This window comes from Capsicum annuum, unplaced genomic scaffold (assembly GCF_002878395.1).
Source record: "Capsicum annuum cultivar UCD-10X-F1 unplaced genomic scaffold, UCD10Xv1.1 ctg3390, whole genome shotgun sequence".
Taxonomy (NCBI): Eukaryota; Viridiplantae; Streptophyta; class Magnoliopsida; order Solanales; family Solanaceae; genus Capsicum; species Capsicum annuum.
In genome coordinates, this window is record NW_025840700.1 from 1241 (window position 1) to 12611 (window position 11371).

The 11371-nt window shown below is 41.0% G+C and overlaps 1 long non-coding RNA gene across 1 annotated transcript; it reads right to left on the reverse strand.

Annotated features, from left to right (window-relative positions):
• Positions 1–9647: 9647 nt before the first annotated feature.
• Positions 9648–11030, reverse strand: LOC124891307. The gene is made up of 3 exons (XR_007049626.1): positions 10983–11030; positions 10751–10847; positions 9648–9913 (listed from the first exon to the last, which is right to left on the reverse strand). It is a non-coding gene; the product is annotated as an uncharacterized LOC124891307 (long non-coding RNA).
• Positions 11031–11371: the final 341 nt, after the last annotated feature.

The window sequence follows — 11371 nt, forward strand, 5'->3', positions numbered from 1 at the left end:
GCATCTGGGAGTGGAAAGAATCAATTCCAAAAAAGTGTTTGGTTGAGTCTATCACATAAACAATCTCACAAGAAATCTATTTGATGGATTTTTCAATGACAATTTATTAAGTCTATCATTTAAACAAAATTACAAGAAATCTAATTGAATTTGACACAATTTCTCCAGTATCAAGGGTTGTGAGTTCTTCTAACAGATGACCGATCAATTGCAACACATGGCCATCTATTAGAAGAACACTATCCAGTGGCAAGACTGTTTTGATTTATTCCAACAAATGATACATATATTGCAATAAATAGACCATTTGTTGCAACAGATAGGTAATCTGTTGAAAATATTTTTATAGTCTGTTGTATTTAGTTAATTTCCTATTACCTTTTTTTATTGAGATGTACAAATTAATTATTGAATCATAAATAAAAATCTATTTTATATAATAAATAACATATATTTCCAACAATGACTTGAAATTATCAAAGTCATAACTAAACCAAACAACAACACACAAGACTATTTACTATTACAACAACTTAACTTAAATAAACTAAATTATTTACTATTACAATGATCATGGTGCATTACGATCCGGGCATGTAGTTCTTTTGTGACTGGCGTTCTTACATATGAAGCACTTGTGTTTTCTTAATGGAAATGATTCTCCGACCCCATGCCTGCTCTTATATCACCTTCTTTCCTATTTGATACTGTTTGGGTCAATATATGGAAGAAGTATTTCTTTCTCCAAAATATCTGCAGAAATAACCCAAGAATTTTCAGGAGGCACCGGATTAATATTCACATGATATGCCATTATATAACTTTCCACTGAATAATATAACGATGAGTACTCATAAATTTGAGGTCCATATTGGGCTCAAAGCACTGCCATAACATGTGGACAAGTTATTTTGTCCAAGTCAAAAACTCTATATGTATAAGATCTTCTTTAAAGATCGACTGTGGCAATATCAACATGAGCGTCGATATTGAACTTGTAATTTGCTATTTGATAGGCCAATAACTTATTTCCCAAACTGATGTACTTTGATATTTATTTTTTCCACTGAAGAAACAAGTCTGTTTGTTAAGTTCACCAACTCCATATGCCTTTCGTGAAATAAGTTGCCAAACCTCTTGTTTATTACATCAAATAGCGCCATAACGGGAAATTCTCTTTCAATGTGTAATATTAAATTCATCGATTCATCTATGTTTGATATCATAATGTTATACCTATACAAAAAAATTACTTAGTACGACATACAGTAATACAGTAAACTCAAACATGACATTAAATTTATAATAATGTACCTATTTCTCGAAAAAATGTTCAGCTCCATCTCTCGAAACCAACACGTTCGATATGTTATGTTGCCGTGGATACCATATCTCTTATTTAATTGAAATGATCAAAAAACTCAGCTCTATCATATGCTTTAGATTCTCTATAGAAATAAGAAAGGACCTTTCCGTTGTGTTAGTTGTTTTGAATATTTTCTTCAAGATGACTCATGAACAACAAAAGTGAGCTGAATGATAGAAAATTGAACCCGTCTTTTGAATACTTGGATGCTTATCAAACATTATACACAATTCATAGGTATCATCTACATAACTTTGCATTTGTTCAAAAAACATTGATATGAGGCATCATATTCCTTGTCCACTACACAAAAAGAGATAGAAAAGATGTGATTCTCTGCATCCCGTGCCTCCGCTGATAACAAAACTCCTTCATACTTGATCCTCAAGAACGTCTCATTGATGGCTATGACTTTTCTCAACTATTTAAAACCAAGAATCCAAAAACCATAGGATATAAAAAGTGCTTGAACCTTCCATTTTCATCAACATGTAACGTCGTCTTACTTTCGGAATTTGTGGACTCAAGAATGTAATGGTAGGCATCAAGGATGCATACCCGTGTTAATGTGTCCCTCTAACCAAAGACTTGGTAATTCCCATACCCATATAAATCTTCCAATAACTGACCTTACAACCCAATTTTGTATGGATTTTATTGGTCATATCATTTGTTGAAGGGTCTTTTCCATTGAGGAAGCTATTTTGGAAATATTTAAAGATGGCCTTTGTCATAGCATGAGGATTATGGCTCGTAATAGGCTCCGAACCACATGTATGATACTTTTCATAAACTTTAATGATGAATATTTCAGAATGTAAGTCTTTCGTAGCCCTTAACCACCACTTACAGTCCGGATAAGCACATCTAAAATAATACACATTGTGCAAATTAATCACCTTATTTAGTCTGAAATCTTTTCTCAAGAAAGAAATATACAAAGAAGTGACTAGTTCATCCTTATTATTGAATGTCATTCCTTTGTAAAAACCAGTCTCATCATCTTAAAGATTTTCTGACTGTGTTGATTAAGAAGAACATCCCACTGTATTGCTCGCAACAACGGGCATAGGTGTTTGATATTCCTTCACCTTCACTTGATCTCCACTATTATCATTATGTGGAATATTCATATCCACATCATCAAATATATCATCAAACATATTTTCTTGTTCTTGTTGTTTTTGTTCTACATTATCTATCCGTTTTTCAACCACGTACCCCCTTAACACTGCCCTTCCTGAATAGCTCAGATAAGTATGCAGCTAAACCTGATCGCTTATCTTGAAAGGTGAGACCTTTTGATTTTCAAAGGAGTTGTGCATGTAGCTAATGAAGAGATATTCCAATTAACAATTTAGTCCACAATAGCTGATGATTATGCTCACAAAATCATCATATAAAACATCACTTCGGATTGTCATCGCTATCGTCTTTAACATTTCACCCTTCTTTCAACGCCAAATATATCAATTGTTCTTCTCGATCCATTCACCATGACAATCCATACCCATTGATATACACTACACTATCATTATTATGTTGCAATAGATGAGCCATCTGTTGGATTAAACTTTAGGTTTTTTCCCAGAATAGTAACAAGAATCCCAATACATGAGTCATTTATTAGAACAGGTGAGTGATCTATTACAATAAATGAGTCATATTTTGCACAGATGACTCACAATTGGGATTTATGTTACAGTACTATAGAACCTCAAGCTCATAGTACATCTCGAATAAATTTCAGAATTTTTCGAAACGCATAAGGCTGCGTTTGGATTTCAAAACAGTAGCAAAACGCATAGCCTATTGCCCATTTTTCAGCATTTCAGGGTCAACTTCAAACAATCATAAATCTCTGAATATAATGAACTGGTAGAGTTTCTACCTATCAAATGAAATATCTTTGAGTCTTCTTTCCAATTCAACTAGTTTCATCCATATCTAACATTTGAGTAAGGAGTTATACCCGTTTTACTTTAGCCTGTCAGCTTGTCAACTGAGGGACAATTTCGACTTTGTTTGTTTTCTTAGGGGCATTTTAGTTATTTCACCTCACCCAAATTTCATTTATAACACCATATTTAGCCCCCAATTCATCAAAATATAATCCTTTTATCAAATTTTATCTCAAGAACATCCCTTAGGGTTTCAAACAAATATCTCAAATAACTCAAGATTCAACCGTAGGGTTTGGAACATAATTGGAGATTTGGAATCTCCACATTGTAGGCTTTAAGGATCACCCCTCAATCTCTTAAATTGAGGTACACAGGGTTTTTAACGGACCATACTGGGATGACCATCAACCTCCCTGGCATGACTCGATTAATTTTTGGCTGACAGCATGCCCGAACTCCAGGCTAACCCCCAAAACTGTGGGTTATAGCACACTAATTTTGCTCGAAAATGCTCCGTTTGTGTCGTTTTGCCCATTTGTCCATCAAAATAGCTATGAAAAATTAAACGGACCATACTGGGACGATCCCAAACCTCCCTGGTATGGCCCGTTCAATTTTTGACCCACAGCACGCCTGAACCCCGGGCCCACCCCCAAAACTGTGGGCTGTAGCACACCAATTTGGTCGAAAATGCCCCGTTCGTGCCGTTTTACCCATTTGTCACCCAAATGGCCACGAAAAATTAAACGGACCATGCTAGGATGATCCCTACCCTCCTTGGCATGCTTCGATCAATTTTTGGTCCATAGCACGCCCGGAACCCAGGCCTACCCCCAAAACCGTGGGCTATAACATACTGATTTGGCCCAAAATACCACATTCCTGCCGTTTCGCCCGTTTGTCCACCCAAATAGCCATGAAAAATTAAACGGACTACACTGGGATGATCCCCAACCTCCCTGTCATGCTCCAATCAATTTTTAGTACAAAGTACGCCCGAACCCATGGGCTATAGCACACCGATTTTGCTCGAAAATGCCCGGTTCACGCTATTTTACCAGTTTGACCATCCAAATGGCCACAAAAAAATAAATTGACCACACTGGGAAGATCCCCAACCTCTCGGTCAATTTTCGGCCCACAGCACACCTGGACCCTGAGCTCATCCCTAAAATCGTGGGCTATAGCATACCAATTTGGACAAAAAATGCCATGTTTGCGCCGTTTCCCCATTTGTCCTCTCAAATGGCAACGAAAAATTAAACGGACCACTCTGGGATGATCCCTAACCTCCCTGGCATGGCCCAGTAGATTTTTACCCCACAGCATGACCGGACCATGGGCTCACCCCCGAAACCGTGGGTTATAGCACACCGATTTGGCTCGAAATGCCCCATTCAGACCATTTCGCCCGTTTGTCCACCCAAATGGCCATGAAAAATTAAATGGACCACACTGGGAAGATTTGTAACCTTCCTGGCACGCTGCGGTCAATTTTTAGCCCACAGCACACCCAGACCCCGGGTACACCCCCAAAATTGTGTGCTATATCTTATCGATTTGGCCTGAAAATGCCCCGTTCATGCCGTTTTGCCTATTTGTCCACCCAAATGGGCACGAAAAATTAAACGGACCACACTGGGAAGATCTCCAACCTCCCTGGCATGCCGCGGTCAATTTTCAACCCACAGCACGCCCGGACCCCGAGCACACCCCCAAAATCCCATGCTATAACTTACCGATTTGGCCTGAAAATGCGTCGTTCGCGCCGTTTTGCCCCTTTGTACACCCAACTGGCCATGAAAATTAAAAGGACCACACTAGGACTATCCAAAGCCTCTCTGGAATGCCTCGATCAATTTTTGGCCAACAACACCCCCAGACCCCGGGCCCACCCCAAAAATTGTGGGATATAGCACACCGATTTGGCTCAAAAAGCCCTATTTGTGCCATTTCACCAGTTTGTCGACCCAAACGGCCATGAAAAATTAAATGGACCACACTGGGATAATACCCAATCTCCCTAGCACGCCCCAGTCAATTTTCAACCCACAGTACGCCTGCACCCTAGGTCCATCCCCAAAACCGTGGGCTGTTGAACACCAATTTGGCTCAAAAATGCTCCGTTCGCACTGTTTTGCCTGTTTGTCCACACAAATGACCATAAAAAATTAAACGGACCAGACTGGGATGATCACCAACCTCCCTGGCATGCCCCAGTCGATTTTTGGCCCACGACACGTCCGGACCCAGTGCCCATACCCGAAACCGTATGATATAGCACATCAATTTGTCCTAAAAATGCCCCGTTCACATCGATTTGCCCGTTTGTCCTCCCAAATGGTGACTAAAAATTAAACAATCTACACTGGGATGATCCCCAACCTCCCTGGCACGCCTCTGTCGATTTTTGGCCCATGGCACGCTCGGAACCCAGGCCCACCTCTGAAACCGTGGGCTATAGAACACTAATTTGGCATAAAATTGCCCCGTTCACATCGTTTTGCTCGTTTGTCAGCCTAAATGCCCACGAAAAATTAAACGGACCACACTGGGATGATCTCTAACCTCCATGGCATGCTCCGGCCGATTTTTGGCCCAAATCACGCCCGAATCCTGGGCGTACCCCAAAAACCGTAGGCTCTAGCACATCGTTTTAGCCTAAAAATACCCCATTCACGTCGTTTCGCCTGTTTGTCCACCCAAATGGCCACGAAAAATTAAACGGACCATACTGGGAAGATCCCCAACCTCCTTGGCATGCCGCTATCGATTTTCAGTCCACAGCACGCCCGGACCCCGGGCACACCCCCAAAATCGTGGGTTATAACATACTAATTTGACCCGAAAATGCCCCGTTCACGCCGTTTTTCCCCTTTGCCCACCCAAATGGCCATGAAAAATTAAATGGATCACACTGGGATGATCCACAACCTCCCTGGCATGCCTCGATCAATTTTTGGCCCACATCACGCTTGGACCTCGAGACCACCCCTAAAATCGTGGGCTTTAGCACACCAATTTGGCCCAAAAATACTCCGTTTGCATCATTTAGCATGTTTGTCCACCCAAATGGCCACGAAAAATTAAACGGAGTAGACAAGGACAATCCTAAACCTCTCAGGCACGCCCCGGAGGATTTTTGGCCTACAGCACGCCCGTACCCTAGGTCCACTAATAAAATTGTCGGTTATAAGACACCGATTTGGCCTGAAAATGCCCTATTTGCGCTGTTTCACCCGTTTGTCCACCCAAATGGCCATGAAAAATTAAACGGACTGCACTAGGATGATCCCCACCTTTCCAGGCACGCCCTGGTCAATTAGGCCACATCACACCTGGACCCCGGGCCCACCCCCGAAACTGTGGGCAATAGCTTACCATTTTGGCCCAAAAAATGCCCCGTTTGCACCGCTTCCCTCGGTAGTCCACCCAAATGCACATAAAAAATTAAAAGGACCATACTTGGATGATCCTCAACCTCCCTGGCATGCCTCGGTCAATTTTAAGCCCACAGAACGCCCAGACCCCGGGCCCAGCCCCGAAACCATGGGCTATGGCACATCGATTTGGCCCAAAAATGCCCTGTTCGCGCCATTTCACCTATTTGTCCACCCAAATGGCCATGAAAAATTAAACGGACCATACTGGGATGATCCCCAACCTCCCTGGCATGCCCTGGTCAATTTTCATCCCCCAAACACGCCTGAACCCCGGGCCCACTCCTAAAACTATGGGCTATAGCACACTGATTTGGCCCAAAAATTCCCAATTCGCATTGTTTCATGCGTTTGTCCACCCAAATGGCCACGAAAAATTAAACGGACCAAACTGGGATAATCCCCAGCATCCCTGGCATACCCCGGTCTGTTTTCAGCCAACAACACGCCCAGACCCCGAGCCCACCCCCAAAACCGTGGGCTATAACACACCAATTTGGCCCAATAATGCCCCGTTCGCGGCGTTATGCCCGTGTGTCTACCCAAATTACCACAAAAAATTAAACGGACCACACTGGGATGATCCCTAACCTCCTTGGCATGCCTCGATGGATTTTTGGCCCACAACACTCTCGGACCTCGGGCCCACCCATAAAAGTGTGGGCTATAGCACATCGATTTAGCCCAAAAATGCCCCATTCACGATGTTTCCTCCATTTGTCCACCCAAATAGCCACAAAAAATTAAAAGGACCACACTAGGATGATCCCTAACCTCCCTGGCATAACCCTTTGAATTTTTTGCCCACAACATGCCCGGACCCCGAGCCCACCCCCGAAACCGTGATCTATAGCACACCGATTTTACCCAAAAATAACCCGTTCACGCCGTTTCGCCTGTTAGTCCTCTCAAATGGCCACAAAAAGTTAAACGGACCACACTGGGATGATCCCCAACCTCCCTGGAATGCCCATGTCGATTTTGGCCCACAGCACGCCCGAACCCTGGGCCCACCCCTAAAAATTATGGGTTATAGCATACTGATTTGGCCCAAAAATGCCTCATTCGCATTGTTTCACCCATTTTTCCACCCAAATGGCCACAAAAAATTAAACGAACCACACTCAGATGATACCCAACCTTCCTGGCACGCCCCGATTGATTTTTAGCCTACAACACACCTGGAACCTGGGCCCACCCCTAAAATTGTGGGCTATAGCACACCGATTTAGCTTGAAATTGCCTCATTCGCACCGTTTCGCCCGTTTGTCCACCTAAATAGCCATAAAAAATTTAAACGGACCACACTAGGATGATCCCCAACCTCCCTGACATGCCTCGATCGATTTTTTGCCCACAGCACGCCAGGACCCCGGGCCCGCTGCTAAAATTGTGGGCTATAGAACAACGATTTGGCCCAAAAATGCCCCTTTCGCACCGTTTTGCCCATTTGTCCACCCAAATGGCCACAAAAAATTAAACTGACCACACTAGGACGATCCCTAACCTCCCTGGCACATCTCGATCAATTTTTGGCCCACAGCACGCTCGTACCCCGCGTCCACCAGTAAACCGTGGGCTATAACACACCGATTTGGTTAAAAAATAACCTATTCGCGATGTTTAACCCATTTGTCCACCCAAATGGCCATGAAAAATTAAACATACCATACTGGGATGATTGCCAACCTCCCTGGCATGCCCTGGTCAATTTTTGGCCCACAGTACGCCCGAACCCTAGGCCCACCTCCAAAACCGTGGGCAATAGCTCACCGATTTGGTCCAAAAATGCCCCGTTCTCGTTGTTTCGCCCGTTTCCACCCAAATGGCCACGAAATATTAAATGGACCATACTGGGATGATCCTCAACCTCCTTGGCATGCCCCGATTATTTTTTGGCCCACAACACGCCCAAAATCCAGGCCCAACCCCAAAATCGTGAGCTATAGCACACCTATTTCGCTCCAAAATGTCGTATTCGCGTCATTTCACCCGTTTGTCCACCCAAATGGCCACAAAAAATTAAAAGGATCATACCGGGATCATCTCCAACCTCGCTGGCACGCCTCGGTTAATTTTTGGCCATAGCACGTCCTAACCCCGAGCCCATCCCCAATACCGTGAGCTATACCACACCGAATTGGCTCGAAAATGCTGCATTCGCATCGTTTCACCCGTTTGTCAACCTAAATGGACAAGAAAAATTAAATGAACCACACTGGGATGATCCTTAACCTCTCTGGCATGCCCCGGTCGATTTTTGGCCCACAACACGCCAGGACCGCGGGTCTTCTGCCAAAATCGTGGGCTATAGCATAATGATATGGCCCGAAAATGTTCCGTTCGAGCCATTTCACCTGTTTGTCCACCCAAATGAACACAAAAAATTAAACAGACCACACTGGGATGATCCAAAACCTCCCTGGCACGCCCGGGTCGATTTTTGGCCCACAGCACACTCGGACCTCGGGCCCACCAATGAAACCATGATCTATGACACACCGATTTGGCCTGAAAATGCCCTATTCATGCTATTTTGCCCGTTTGTCCACCCAAATGGCCATGAAAAACTAAACGAACCACACTGGGATGATCCGAGTTAAATTTCGATTTAGGAATCTAATTTATATTTGGATAAATTTTTCAACCCTCAAATTATAAAGAAAATTAGCTACTACCATTAATAATTTACTTAACAAAGAAAATAAAATATTATCATAAATAATTTGTTACCATAGTTAATTTTTACTTTTTTTCCAAAAAATAATAAAAAATTTCCATATTTGGGCACCTTTTCTTAAGAAAAAAAAAAGATTTTCGACTTCTATAAATTGAATTATTTTTCTTCTACAACACATATTTTGTAGTACGCGTTTATATTTGTATTTTATAATTCGCATTTGAATTTGTATTTATTAGTTCACACCATTACTTATATTTTATATAATTCGCACTTATATTTTAAATTCAAGTAGTTAGGTCCTGTACGAAAATGTATGTTGTTATACGTTCAAACAACAACTGAGTATAAACGACAACCAGTTCTATAATATTAATTTGTTGCAATCAAATCAACGTGTGGATCATCAATTGGCTTAAGCATAATTCTGGTGCTAAAGTGCCTGGCTTCCTCGAAATAATCCTCAAAAAGGCATCTCAATGCCAGTTTCCCAAATAACATATTATATGATGATTCCAGCATCCTACATTGCAAAAAGATCAAACATAACTAAATTTGGATGAAGAGGCAAAAACGTGACCAAAAAAATAATAAGAAAAACAACTTGTGGTTGCTACATTTGTTTTATTTAAGTGAATAACATCCTATGTCCCGTCAGGAACTAAATGAAATTGGAATTACGATGCCTAATCATCTAATCTCAGTTTTAAAACATTAACAGCAATTGCATATCGTTTAAATTTTAGATATGTAGAAGCTACACTATTTGTTTGTGAAAAGTTCTCTGTTAAGTTCAGAGAAACTTTCTGGAGCCAAACAATTCTGTTAGATCTTTTCAAAAATTTTCGCCACATCTTTTTTCCCCAAAAACATCTCGAATGAAAAAGAGTCTTGGACGTAGCTAGGGGTCACAAGGGGGTTTATCCAACCCCTCCGCCTAAAATTACAGTGTAATTTTAATATATAAAGTATATGTGAAATCTCCTTGGGCTCATTCATATGTTAACTTCTTTATATTTTGAATCGCCTTAGTTAAAAAGTCTCGATTCTACCACTAATAATTGGAGGCATACATTTTTCATCTTTCACTCATAGAACAATTAAAAATCCCCAAAAGCAACAATCGTCAAAACACTTTCTTCTTTTGCGCAAACCATTTTCACCAAAAAGAACCTCCAAAGCTAGCATTGAAAAGGCATTCAAATGGGAATCTTAGTAGCTCAATTAGTTGGCTACTTATATTTCCACCTTATGGGTGAATGTTCAATTCATCATATTGTAATTCCTCACCATGGACATAAAACAAAGTAAATAGAGAATTGACGTTTAAAAAATAAATAAATAAATATATAAATAAAACCTTGTGCAGGCGGCGAGAGGAGGAAAATTGAAGAGGGGCGGAACTAACACCATAAGCGGTGGAGGTTCTGCTGCGGTCGACCACAAGTTCCCCATAACTATTTACACAAATTACAACAGCAAAGTGAAGTTGTAAATTGAAATTGAATGAATTCAAGTGAGGAAAGTAGAAAAGAAGGCGGTTAAGGAAATTCCAAAATATCAGAATCTTTGCCCAACGTTTCTGTTCTTACCCGCGACTCTTTGCCCGGACGTTTCTCTTCTTACCCGTGACTTTTTCACCTTTCAAATGTCAGAGCCCCGACGTGGCTATCTTAATTAGCTACCACGTCATATTGTCGCTCTCACAACTCAAATTACTCATACCAAATTTTCTAATTTAATTTTTTATTTTACTTAATTTTTTATTAATCAAGAAAAGATTAAAAAAAAAAGATATTTTGCCTCTTACATTAATTATTTTTCTTTAAATTAAAATTTAAAAAACATTTAATAGGAATACTATAATAAACTAATCATATTATTAATTATTTTTCTTAATTCATATGTCATCTCAATTTGAATCGGATAATTTGAGATGATGAAGTATGAGTTATTGTCACAACAATTATTTTACCCTATT